The sequence below is a fragment of the Argiope bruennichi genome, chromosome 6 (assembly GCF_947563725.1).
Source record: "Argiope bruennichi chromosome 6, qqArgBrue1.1, whole genome shotgun sequence".
NCBI classification, from domain to species: domain Eukaryota; kingdom Metazoa; phylum Arthropoda; class Arachnida; order Araneae; family Araneidae; genus Argiope; species Argiope bruennichi.
Genome location: NC_079156.1, coordinates 87,109,449 through 87,124,338, shown reverse-complemented (window position 1 = coordinate 87,124,338; position 14,890 = coordinate 87,109,449). Strand labels below are relative to the sequence as shown.

The 14,890-nt window shown below is 29.5% G+C and overlaps 1 long non-coding RNA gene across 1 annotated transcript; it reads left to right on the top strand.

The window, feature by feature from the left end:
• Positions 1-3,854: 3,854 nt before the first annotated feature.
• Positions 3,855-7,372, top strand: LOC129972819 (uncharacterized). Its single transcript, XR_008784896.1, has 3 exons — positions 3,855-4,057; positions 5,654-5,806; positions 7,026-7,372. It is a non-coding gene; the product is annotated as an uncharacterized LOC129972819 (long non-coding RNA).
• Positions 7,373-14,890: the final 7,518 nt, after the last annotated feature.

Sequence of the window (14,890 nt, the reverse complement as noted above, 5' to 3'; positions counted from 1 at the left end):
GGACTGAATTTGAATATAGTTGCTTTCAAAAAACTTATTTTTTTTTAAATATCAAATTCTTATTCTGTTTCTGTAGTGTAGTTTCCAAATTTCAGCAATTGTGAGAAAAGCACAATTTTTAAATTTTTTTAGAAATATCAATCTTTTATTCTGTTTCTATGATAGTTACCAAATTTAAAAAATTGTAAAAGAAGCAATTTTTTGAAATTTGTTTCTTTGGTGAATGTGTATAGTTATTTAAATGAAAGGTTATTTGTGTTTACGAAGAACTTTGATGCAGGTGATTTTTGCGAGTGCACTTTTTGCTTTACATTTATTTATTTCATTGTTTTATCATATTTTTGAATAAATTGAGTCTGAATATATCTGTTGCTGGACTAAAGTGCTTTAGCAGATGGGAGCGAGGGAAGCGAGCTTGGATCACGATCGAGCATTAGCAGTTCCTGGGGGTTTGGCAGACATAAGCGGGAAGGGGTGGAGCTCCCTAGTCTTACTATAAAAAGTAATATTTTTCTTTAACAAAAACCATAATTTGAAAACCAATGAAGCTTTTTTAATAACTTTTATATAGAAAAGTAAAAATTAAAACTTTTTTTAAAGTATGAAACTAGAGTTTATTGAGAACAGTTTATATAATTTAAACCTCCAGATCTATAGTTGTTGAAGTTATGTTTTATATAAGATAAAACATTCATCCGTGTAATGGCTTTAAAATAATCAATGTTTTATTCTTCATTCAGTAGCTCATCTATCAGACAAGTAGCAATAATTTTCTCAGAAGTAAGTAATATTTGTTTTACCTGGACTCTGAATCACCTTGTGCATCTGGCATATCGTATTGTTAAGAATTACCATTGATTGTTCGTGTTAGTAATTTTACTTAACTTTCTAAATAAATCAAATGTAATATGCAAATTTCTTGACTTTTAAATCACCCTGCACCTCTAGCCTATTGCACTGTCAAATTTAATTGCCATTAATTGTATAGTATTAGTATCTTTATCTTGTCTTATAATAAACAGTATGATTTGCAATTTCTTTTCAGATTTTCTCATCAAAATGGACAAGGATCTTTCTTATGCAACTGATATTAGCTCAGTTTTCCTAATTGGTTCACTAATATGCATGAGTGTTCTACAGTACTGGCTCACACTATTTTCGAATTTCATCTTCATTTTAATTTTTGGAACTACATTGAGCACTCTAATTATAATACTTACCAGTCACTTCGTATATTTAAATCGCCATTATCAGAATTTCGTCCCGAGCTGACTTAATTTAGATGAATATTTCCAGAAACGCATGTAAAGCAACTCTATAAAGTATTTTTTATGAATTTTATGAAAAGCATATTGTGCTTTGTATCTGAAAATAATTAATGTATTGTGAATGTCTTTTTGGTATAAATATGTAATCCAAAAAGAATTTTATGTCATTTTTTTTCAAATAAACTGCTGTAAAAATCTTTTTATTCTGATTCTTCTTTATTAAATTAAATTCATATAATATTTTTCTTCAATACTTTATTTATTTTTTCTTCTTCTTGGGTTTTAGTAAATAAACAGTTGAAGACCACAAACATAAATTGTAATTTAAAGTTAACACAATGTTATTGAAAAGGATCTTTTTAGTGAATATAATAAAACTAATGTATAAATAGTAATTCTGTGTTCCAAAATCGAATAATTTATAGGCATGCCATTACCAAATTCTACAATTTTCCAAAAATACTGAAATTCCTTATAGAACAAACAAATAGTTTAAGAATGCTTTACGGTTTTTAAAAATAGTTTTAAATCCATTCAACTAAATTATTGCTTGAATCGTGCTTAAGTTAATCGCTCAGACAAGATGAATTTTTAGCATTCGTGAAAAAAATAACATTAATATAATGAGTTCAATAACTTACGGTGGAAATTAGTTATCGATGATTTTTTTAATCGTCTGCTTTAATTGATATTCTAAATTTGTAAAAAACAGACGATAAAATGTTGTATTTTATAAAATTTTCTATAAAAGTATATTTTACACGAACGGATTTTAATCCCGAGGAACTCCGAATGTGTTTACACTCTGAAAAGTAATTCGATTCTTAATTATTCACCTAATAAAAAGTCTTGTTTATTGCTGTGAGAAATAAATATGTATAATTGTTTTAAGTTGAATTTCTCAGAAATATTATTCTACATTTTCTCACCACTCTGTCGGTATTTTTAACAATCAAAATTAAAAAATAAACCTATAAAGGTTGCACCATCTGCATGATGCCTGAGAGAAGCCATATTTGTGCAAAGAGTTAAGTAATAATGTATAAAAAATGAGCTAGTATTTAAACAGTAAAAACCGGATAATAACTCGGATATCTTCTAAAATGAAAAACTTAAAAGCGCGAATTTTTTTGTCAAAACGCGACTTTGCAACTAGTCTTCCATGCCCAAGTATTCCTAAGATTAATTTTTTTTAATGAAAAATGGGTATTTATATATTGCTGCGATTAAATTTTGTCCTGTAAATTTGACTTAATAATAAGATGCTGCAAAGTCAGATGCAAGAAATGTATTCAATGTCTCGATTTTTTCATCTATATTACCTTAATTAGATTAATGTACTGTTTTAAATATGCAAAGGTTATTTGAAGACAGGTCACGTGATTCTAAAAAATGGATGATTGACGAAGAAAATATTTGATCCACATTCCGGGCATCCAAATTTTTATATAATCTGAGATGCTCACCTAACCCATGTTCATAGTGCGTAAATGAAGAAAGTAAGTGTTTACCACTATGAAACTTAGAATGTTTTCATCAGTGGAGGTGTAGTTTGCATAAAAAAATGAATAAGGCTTTTTTTTTTTCTTCCATATCAAAAAATATTAAATCCTCTAAATGAGAACATCTTTGAGAACATTTAGAGGGCTTCGTGTATCCGAACAATAATTACCAAATTAGAATTAACTCAGAATTAAACAAAGGCCTTTCTAATAATCAGCCTTTTTATTTTATTTCAATAAAATATCTATAGTCAATAATATCTATATTGTTTCATAAATTTAGGGGAAAAAACTTTGAACTTTTTACGCAATTGGATAATTTATATTTCCCTTTACATTACTAATTTTTTTTAAAAAAAATTAGATCTAGCTTATTCTATGCCAAAAGTGCACTGATATTTTCAGATCAACCAGAATAGTAAAGAAAGAAAACTGGTCTTTACCAACAAGTAATTTAAGATGTTTTCATCTATGGAGGTTCGTAATTATCATCATGATTTGAAAACTTATCCGCATTGGAACAACCAAATATAAATCACAATACTGACAATTTTGTAACTCCAAACGATGTTTATTTGAAAGAAAATACTGAAAAAGGCTTCAAAGATCTACTACCGAAATATCAATTCAGTACAAAATTTGCTCCACGCTTCCACACAACATTTACTATGTATGTAAACACCCGATTCCACAAGGAAAAAAAAAACGCTCTGTATGCGTGTCTCATGTATGTTGTATCACACCAAATCACACGCCAAATATTCTCCTGTAGGTGTGGTGTTGAAGTTTGGAGAGAGGATGCCAGTTAAGTTGTCCTTCTCGCGATATGACGAAGGTTCAAAATTATGAATTCCGTCCCAAAGTGAACCTCGTGCAGTTTCTAAACGGGATGTTAATATAACTAAACTAAATATTATACATGTAAACTAATGAACTGCAAATAGTCATTATGAGTCAAACAAGTGCATACTAATATGAAGTGGAAGGTTGGTGGCCGAATCACGTATCATTCACAACATCAAATCAGAGTTCCAAAATTACAGCATCCATCACCTTTAGTCCTGGTGTAGTTTACATTTGCGATGCCAATGTAACAGGTTAAGCGAATCAATCAATCTGAAACTAGTGAGAAACATAATTGCGGAGAAGATATATAATGTTTTGTTGTATAATGTAATATATTTACTACACAAATGTTCTAGTCTTTGCTTGTAGGTATGGTTGTTTTAATGACGCAACGAAAGTTGAGATATTTTAGCAGCAGATAATCTTTATTATAATTTTATGGTAAGTGAAATGCTATTTTAATATGACTAAAGTAAAATTAGAGGTTTATTGCTTATCTTTTAAATTAGATATGCTTTTAGTTTTGTTTTTATTCTACATGATTATTCATTAGATTTTTCAATTACACATTGAAATTTTTTGTTGATATTTATTTTATTCAGATAGCAAAACCTAATTAATTTTTTTTAGTCTTATTACCTCTATTATTATTCGATCAACAAAAAACTATTTGTAATCTAACTAGCAACTACATTTTAAAAAGCATTAGTTAAGACAAATGTTATTATAAAATCTAGCTTCTAGATTTTTAAATTTAGATACCTAAGACAAATATATAAATTTGACCTAAAATTTTATAAATATTCTTTAGCTGTTAGAATATTATTAAATTTGACATTTCGTGTTCAAAAGTTTTGCATGAGTTTTAATTCAAATATTAATGTCGAAGCATTTTGATATTCTAAATTTTCTTCGATTCTATAACCACGTACCTCGAAACATAATTCAGCCATGTTTCTAGATAGCCTTAAATTTTCTTCTCGAGATATGAATTCGTTTAAACGTTGTCATAAAATTTTTATTAGTCTAAAACATTTTGTTGCGAATAAAATTTTATTGTATGCAAAATAAGTCAGATACAGTTTAGAAATGTTTATAGTTTGTGAGAAAAACTAATTTTGGACAAAAATTCCAAGATCAAAAACTATATCGAGCTCTAGAAAGGCAAGGCAGTCTTAGAAGGCTCAAAAGAATCTTACTACTGAAATGAATATGAATTTGATTTGGTTATTAATCACAACGCAGATCTTCACTCTGATTTTATTTTTATAGATTATACATTGATAATTCTCAGATTTAAAAGATAATTTATTTTTGCTATCAAAAGAAGCATTCTGGGAAAGTAATTCATATAAGAGTTGCAAAACTATCTTGATCCTTCAAAAACTATAAACCTAATCTTGTAGATAACCTTAATATTTTTAAACCAATTGAATATTAAATTTTAGATTTAAAAACAGTCTTTAAACAACTTCATTCTGTAAAATACAACAGAAATAGGCTATTGATAAAACATATTAGTATCATATTATTAATTCATTCAAACTTCTTTTGAGTGTAAGCTAAAATAAATATTTGTTACGTTCTGAAATTTCTTCGTATTTATCCCTGGTTCGATAATAACTATATTCAGATCATAATCCTTTATTTTAGCGTGAAGATAACATACAAATAGGAACATTAAAATGCATCATGAATGTGAATAAAAAGCCGAAGAATTAGAATTTTGGGCGAACAGATAAGGTCATAGTTAAATGAACTAAATAGCACGGCAGACGATTATTTTTTTATTTCGTTAAGATAAAATATAATTGAACAAATTTATAGCATAATAAATAACTATTATTGTATTAATATTTCTCTTGTTTTTTTTAACCTGTCGTTTGCAATTTGTGTATATCATTTCGGGAGTATTTGAACTCTCTCTCCTATATTTAGAATCATTTTAAGCATAAATAAAGTATAACAGTTAAAAAGATACAAATATATACTTCTATCACTTCCATTAAAAGAATATTTTTTTATTTTTACTTTTAGCTTATTTCTAGACAGATATTCATGAATGAAAAATGGAAATTTGACGCCATATTCGATGAACGTTTCTCCTCAATTCTGAATCTAATCTGATTTAATTTTTAGATTTTGAACTTCAACAGATTTCTGGGAAAAGAGCTGTTTTTGGTTTAAAAGGTAAGTTTTGCAACTTTTTACAGACTTAAAATGTTATACGTTGAAACAAACTGAAATTAAAAGCTGCAAATGATGTAAGGATTAAAAAAAATCCAAACAACGTTTTCAACATCAAGGTACTAAATAAACAATACTTCATAATGTAGTAAATATGAAAAGTTCATTATAATTCTTTAAGAAATATAATAGAGCGCTAGTAGATTACTAATGTAATTGTTTTGCTTGCTGGTCAAACATGGGTTTTTTGTGCCCCATTTCCCAATATTTTTGTTACAATATTTTACAACAATAATTCTTTTGTCTCTCAATTCAGTTCTTAAATTATTCAAAAGTTCTCAAAGCATTTGCACGCTTACTTTGTTTACAAGTTAGTTCTTTTGCTAGTCAAACACAACTTTTCCTTAGTCTGTACTGTAACCTCGCGCCAATTTTTCAATAACAAGATGCACCGTGGAATCGAAAATTGAATTAATGCTTGCCAGTGGGAGCTAGAATTAATTGTATCTCTTTTAACATTCTAATACTAAATGTACTCAAACTCAAACGCTCTAAAAGAAAATAATGCGAATGAGAGAAAAAATAAAATTGGAAAGTTTGTTGCAAACGATATTATTAGAATCTAAACTTTATAGAAAATTAGTTTTCGCGATACTTGATTTCTTACTTTGGCTCGTTGCCAAATTAGAAAAACAAGAAAAATTTCAAATAAAATTCTTAATGCAGATAGCGTTTTCTGTCGCAGATAAACAAAGAAAATAATCCAGAACACTTTTGTTTATCCTTCTTACTTTAGAATGTTCACCTTTAAAAGATTTGGGAAAGATAACGGAATTTAAAATTTCGAATGCAAGAATTTAAGCTTTAGTTCTTTACATTTCTTTGAAAAAGTATTATTTCTTGAATTTTCAGAATTTTAATAAATTGCGTTATATAGATGGAACAATTTTTTAGAATGAAAATTATTTCTTCTAACTATACGCCAAATTATAAGGCTATATTTGTGGTAGAATTTTTAGGAAACCACCGAGACTTGCACAAACAATTCATTTTATAAGTGGAAGTATGACTTAAAAGTGATTTAAACGTTGTCCATATTATAACATTTTTATACTGTACGAATGCTTTATATAATATAATATCAATGTTTTCAATAAAAGCTAGTTATTTTTTTATTGTCTCGATCATAAACAGATATTTTAATTGAAATCTTATTTTCAAGTTCATTGTTGGCAACATGACATACAGTTACTGGGAATTTGCTTGTGGAATCTGCTTGCTCTTCACTGCCATTTGGACTCAAGTGCTTACGGTGTATTACTTCGAGATTTGCTCTGCCTTACTATCGAATATGTGCCATTTTCTGTCTCTGATTGAGATGATATTTGGTGTGCAAGCCATGCTGAAAGGATTACTCGGCGACCTGGACGAAGAGGGCATCTTTCGCTTTGCCTGAATCATGGCAAATTGCGAAACATTCCCAGTTGAAATACTTTTTGTGTGTGGCAGACGAAAATTCATCCTTGTTTGTTGACATGTTTCCATCCGTTTTATTTATCGCATATTGATTGTTTTTTCTCATCTATAATAAATTTATTTTTATTGATTTTTGTAGTTTTTCTTTTAAGTCAGTAACTTCCGAACCTATTATCGCCCTCCTCGGTGAAACCAAATTTTTTAACACCTTGAATGCCATGCTAATTTTACATAACTTGCCCATCTAGCTAATATGAATTTATATTTATGCTTTGAATGTTTTTAGCCAAATATTAACTGCAACAAATTAGTTTTTGTATCCATTCATAATGCATTCACTTCAGTGCCGACCTCCCATGGTGAGGAAATGCAGTCGTTTGTTATATCTGTATGTTCTGTATTACATTAATTTCTCCACACAATTTTTGTAACGATGATAATACTGAAAAATGTAAAAATATTGAATATTGATTCAAATTATATGTTTCTAGTAATCTTGGCTTTGCCGGTTACCGGTGACCCAGTGACGATCATCTGTGACCCCCATGGCATTCAATGTGTTAAAAAGCATTATGAAAAATCCCAACTATCAAATTTGAGTTGATCAATAGTTTATACGTATCTTTATAATACACATAGGGCCGCGGTGACCTGGTGGTAAGGTTTCGGAACAGGAGGGTTTCAGATTCGAGACACGATTTCTCCGTAGAACAGTCGTGTAAGCGGGTCTGGTGCACATTAAATGTCCGGGCCAAACGTCCTCCCTCTGTTGTGGAGTGGTGTGGAGAGGAGGGTGCCATTTCAGGTGTCGTTCTTGTCATCTGAGGGCGGTTCAAAATGACGAGATCCGTCCCAAAATAGCCCTAGCGTTGCTTTAAAAAAACGGGACGTTAATATAACTAAACTTATAATGCACGTCTAACACATTTTAGGCAGCATAAGAATTTATTGAACAAATTTCAATAGAAATAATTATAAATGAGATAGTTGATAACTACACATTATCTCAATTATGGGATTAAATTGGACTAGAACTCTAATCTCCAAACCTAGCTTCCAATAAAAATAAGAAGTAGCAAATAATATCTAAGCTGCCTGATTTTTAGCTTTTAGGAAAGAATGTTCATCTTGCAGCTAAAATTCATTGATTCCACATTGTTAAATGGACCGTGATAGCCCGGTTGTAAGCTCTCGGCAGCGGAATCAGAATTCCAGGTTCGAAATCTGATTCCACCATGTAAGCTGGGTTGGTGCATGTTAAATCTATTAGAGCCAAATGTCTTCTTGCTGATGTAGTGAGGCAGTTTGGAGAGGCATGTGCCAGTTCAAGTATCATCCTCGTCATCTGACCATGGTTCAAAATTACGTGTCTGTCCCAAAATAGCCCTAGAGGGGCTTTAGAACAGCCCGTTAATATAACTAAACTAAACAACACGTTTCTGAACTTTGTTTTACTAATTTTTTTTTCAAAACTCAAAGTAATTACCTTCATTAACAGCAGTAAAAGCAAATGGACAGTCAAGGTCTTCATATAAAATTTGAATCACAAAAAATTAGAAGTATGAATATTTTAAAAGTACAGAATGGCAGTTGGAAGACTATATAACATAAGAAAAGTAAATCCATGACCCTTAAATCTTTTATAATTAATGAAATTATCTTTACTATCCTAAGAGATATATTATCATTTTGTGTGATATTTTCACCGAATAATTTTTCTTTCCACTAGAATAGAAAATGTAAATTTATTTTACTTTTTTCTGGGCATCTTCGTAGCCATTTTAATTTCAAAGGAATGCTATAACCCACAAAAAGAAAAGTTTAAAAATGAAAAAGCTGTGGTTTTCTACACCTTTTGGTCTTTTACCGACCACCCTCTGTATTTTAAATGCAGTTGATGAGCGTTCTGCAAAAATATCACGACCTAAGAAATTGAATTCAAATAATATTATTATAATGTTTAGTTGAGTTATATTAACGCCCCGTTTTAAAGCTACACACTAGGGCTATTTTGCGACGGACCTCGTAATTTCGTACCGTGGTCAGATGACGAGGACGATGCCTAAGCTGGCACTGCTTCCATTTAGCATTTTGAATCCCTTATTACAAGTCACTTTATCCCCTTAACAGATGATTTTATTTGCTTCTTAATTAATTGGCTGATTCTGTTCTTAGAAACTTTAATTTATTTGGAGTAGAGTCTTAAGGTTATTTGAGGTTATATAAAAAAAATCGAAGCATTTTTTATCTTTTAAATTAATTGCTTCTAAGGCTTAATTAAATATCTTACAATTTCAATGCGCAAGTCAAATATATCATGACAAATGAATGGGTTAAATTATCTCGCCACAATCACTTAAAAAAATTGGAAGAATTAAATTTAGATATGGATAGAGATCTAATCCCTAAAGATTCATATTACTTTTCGCTATATTACGCTCCTTTTTATTTCTTTACATAATTTCACCGTTAAAAAAATACTCATAATGTAGAAATATTATTGATAGATTCTTTTCTAGTCTCAAAATTTTGTTTTGGCTCAAACCTTATTGCTGCCCTGGGAGCAAAATTTGGATCGGAATGATCGTTTTAAACATAAATAAACTGTAACGAATAATGTAAAAATAAATTTATAAGAACCTTAATTTTGAATTGCCTAAAATTATTAATATATCCATCTCAACATTATAAATCTATCTCTTATTTCATTAATATTTAAGAAGCCCCTGATCTCCAAGGTGACTTTGTGGTGAGGAATCAATTTCGGACCAGAAAATCCATTATTATAAGATAATAATCCATTATATTTTTCTTGATTTAAAGACAATACAATCCTAAAAGATAAGGCTGGCATTCCTGGTCTAAATATAGAACTTGGATCAGACTATATTTATATAGAAATATGAATTAAATTTATAACTTAAACTGGATGGCATACTCTTTGCTATTGAATGCGAAGGTAAGGGGACTTGAGACTTTATTCGACTGACTTATATGTAGGTCTGATGTGCGTTAAATTTTAAATTATGTATCAAATCTATGATACTCGAAACAATACTAATTAAATACTTCATGAATCAAATTGAATATGTACATTACTCACTTTTCACATACGTAGGTCATTATCTAAAATACTTGAAAAATCAAAAAAAAAAAAAAAAATCGAAATATAAAATTAGAAGTATCGATAAAATATCGAAATAAATTGGCAACAAAAAGAGGTTAATATTCAGGTTTCAAATGTAAATAATCTATGGACAAAACGATTTTAAAAAGAGTGGAATGTTTTAACTTCTGTTGCCTCTCCTAATTTGTGATTTTAAGTACACTTCGGTAAGTTAAATGCATTTATTTACATGTAAAAAATTTAAATATAAGTGAAGTTATTTTTATTGATAGTATTCGAAATGTTTGACTCTCCAATCTAGTTTTGTTACAAGCGAAGAATCAGCTCTTAATCAAAATTTATGTTTGGAAATGTTACTTGGAAAATATTGCTTGTTCACTAAGCTTTGATTCTAATGAAATATATTCTACATAATGCAATGAATCATTTTCCATTTAAATTTACTTTTCAATGCAAGAATTTATAATTAATAATTTTAATCTCTATTGATACTTTTAAAACTTAACAGCTATTACGTCAAAAACAACTTTTATAATATATTTATTTTAATATTTATCGTTTTTATGAAAGTACAATTTATAAAAAGCTTTAATGAAAATGCTAGATTGTACTCTTATTTTGTAAATTAAACATATTTCTCGAAAAATAAAATCAACTAATCACTGAAGAAAATAATTTTTTCCCCTTGAGTTTGAAAATTTTGCAAGCGTTAAAATATTTCTGGACAAAGAACAATTTTTTATTCTTTTTCCAATTTCATTAAATATATGATGGCATAAACACGTTCATTTAAAGTGTTGAACGAGTTTTAATCAATACCCAGGTAACATAGTAAGCTGCATCTAATTTGAATAGTAAAAAAGTCTTCTTTATACCCGACTTTGATACGTACCCTGTTTTATATAATTTAGGTATTTTTAAGATTCATAACTATCGCTCTAAAATTCAAAAAGTTTTTCACTGGAGACAAAATTTGAGATTGAAGTTTTGATTTTAAGTGTACTGTACGTGTATTGACGAGTGCATCTGTTGAGATTTTATTCACCATGTTATCTATGATTTTAGAGTCAAATATTTATATTAATTATAAATTCTCGAGACGATGCATTATGCTTTCTTGGTTTCATTTATTATTTTATATTGATTTCTTTTTGTCAATGAATTATTTTGAAAATATTTGGAACTTTTTTTCTCTATTTATAAAAGTTTTTTTTTAAGTTTGTTCATTTAATTATCATTAAAATACTACTACTCTGTATATTAGTTTCAACAATATGTCATTAAAGCAGTGGGTTAATCATTTAGAACTTTAAATATTTGTAGCACTCCGTTCTTTTTTTTTATACGTAAGATCGTACATTTGTATCGTGTAAAATTGTTAATACCATGTCACTTAAATATCCTATTATCTAAAAGGTTCAGCATTAAAGCTTAAGTTGAATTAGATTTATATCTAACCAATTCCATTTAAATAGCAATTGCTCTTACTCTTCCTTTCTAAAATAATCAATTAAATGAAATGTTGGTATTTGATTATTAGATTGAAAACATTCTACTTCTTCAAAAATTTAAGAAGCGTACAACAACGATGTCTTTATAAAATTTACTACTAAAAATTTTACTCAGTCAAAATAGCTTTTCTTTGCATGCCTAATATTCTTACTCATTCACCAAGTTACAACTCAAACTCCAAAATTAGCATAAAATGTCAAAAGAACATTACATTTACGGTTGAACTAAGAATTTTTCATCTTGCTACTCTCCTTTAAAAAAACATTTGAGAGTAGGAAATTCCGTGTGAAGTTATTTTTATATTACTTTTAAAAATGTGTGTGTGTGTTTGTGTGTGTGTGTGGTTTTTTGTTCATTGCTATTTAATCATTAAGTGCCCAATTCTTCCAAAATTATTTTTTAAATGTTTTTCACTTTAATTTATTTTAAGAAATCTTAAATATTTTAACTGATAATAAGTAGCTCATTTCTAATCGGTAACGCTGTGCTTCAGTTGAGAAAAAAAGTCAAAAGTGATAAATATACTTAATGCCTCCTTTTTTCAAGTAGCAACTTTTTATTTAGCATTATAAATTGAAATATGGTATTTTCAGTCGTATAAACAAAAAGGATATCCTGTCGCAAGTAAAGAACAAATTCATTTTCTCATCAGCATTCTTACATAACTGTAAATTTATTTTATAACATTTTCAATTCTATCCAGTTGCCAACAACAGGTAATACAGTATCAGTCTTGTTATATTTTAGGAGGCAAAATTGGATATGCTACTTAAATACAATTTTCGGTAATTAAGAATTAAGTTTTAACACCTTATATATTTTAAAAATAGTAATGGAATAAATTATCGAAAATCATAGTTCAATCAAAAATATTTTTACAATATCTACTATTATAAATTGTTGAAATTTTCTAAAGATAACTTCAAATATTAGAATACTTAACTGTATTTTAAAGCGTATACACACTTGCTAACCATTCGAAAAACTATTTTCGTGGCGAATGCACCTGAATTACAGAAACGAGGCGAACACAAAGCGATTCGTTAATCACCCTCTATCAGTCATTTGTGAAGGAAGAGGGGTAGGGGAATGAACCTTTGAAAGCGCTTGGTTTGCAGATTTGCAATTAGATTCATTGGATACTCACTAGAAATGACGAACTACTTACGAACATTCCCACACCTGAATTATGATTCTCTTTGTATTCGCCGAAAAATCTACAGGATTTGGTCAGCGGCAAACAATTTGCGAACTCCTTGCAGCGAAGCAAAATCAACTGTTCGTACTTGCTAATTGCTAATCCATTGCTCATAAGCGATTCGCGAACCATTCGGCTTGCATGTACGTATGGGCAGTTTTTAAAAATTCTAGCTGAAATCAAATTTGAAACATTATTTCGAATTTAAAATTCGATTCCCTTTTATTTATTCATATATATATATATATATATATATATATTGAATAAAGAATAGCATTTCAATTTTTTCAGCTTTATCTTTATGAAATTTTACAGCTATGTGTACGGTTGTGGAACCTGCAATAAATCCCCCCTTTTCCTTCTTTATAGATTTTTGTGAGAAAAAAAATGGAACTAGACATAGTCATTGGAGCTAGCATTTGCTTCTTCCTTTTTATAGCTTCATCGCTGGGCATAGAAATTGTCTCCCACTGGTCCATGGCTCTAACGAATCCTATAATTTATGTCACGGTGATTTTCATCATTAATGTTGCCATCATATTCGGCCTCAGCATATACTGGTGCTATTATAGATGTAACAAACATGTACGGAATTCTCCAACTTTGACTGCTGCAAAATTTACTGTAAATATAAGGAGCAAAACTATTGTTTCAAATTATGCTCAAACGATTATGTGAATGATTTTTGCAATGTCAAAACATACTCTTGTTATGAGTTTTAATCAAAATGGTTTTATGAGTGTCATGATTTTTTAAACTTTTAATTTTCATGTCCGTTAATGTATACGCAAAAAAACCTCACCTTGAATTTGTTATTAGCACTATACATCAGTTTTGTAAATAAAATTTTGTTTTTATACTCCAATGATATATCTGTAATATGTTTAACAAAATTTTTCATACGAGGGAGGACGAAAGCAGAAATAAATATTTATTACACAGATAGTGTGCTGCAATAAGAGACGATAATAAATTGCTAAACGCCTTCTAAGTTTAATGAAAAAGAAACAAATTTACAATCAGTGTTGTATCTCAAGCTCTAATAGTTCCTTGTTGTAATTTTAAGGCTCCATTGCCCGAGACTACCTATAATCCAGATCTGTGAATCTTGATCATAGGTAGAGACTACCTATAATCCAGATCTGTGAATCTTGATCATAGGTAGAGACTACCTATAATCCAGATCTGTGAATCTTGATCATAGGTAGAGACTACCTATAATCCAGATCTGTGAATCTTGATCATAGGTAGAGACTACCTATAATCCAGATCTGTGAATCTTGATCATAGGTAGAGACTACCTATAATCCAGATCTGTGAATCTTGATCATAGGTAGAGACTACCTATAATCCAGATCTGTGAATTTTGATCATAGGTATGAGACTACCTACTTATAATACAGATATGAATCATAGGTACCGATGGCCGAGACTACCTATAATCCAGATCTGTGAATCTTGATCATAGGTATGAGACTACCTACTTATAATACAGATATGAATCGTAGGTACCGATGGCCGAGCCTACCTATAATCCAGATCTGTGGATCTGGATCATAGGTAGTCTCGGGCAATGCCAGGGAATAGATAGTCGGGAAAGCAATATAGCTTCTAGATCGATGGATTGGCCAAGAAGAACCTATCATTTAACCTTAACGAACATTCGAAATCAGCCGCTTAAAATAGTTTTCTCTGGAGGTTTGTGAAAAACGGTGTGTAATCAACAAAATTTCGCGAAATTAACACAATGACTATTAATTTCAACTATACAGCA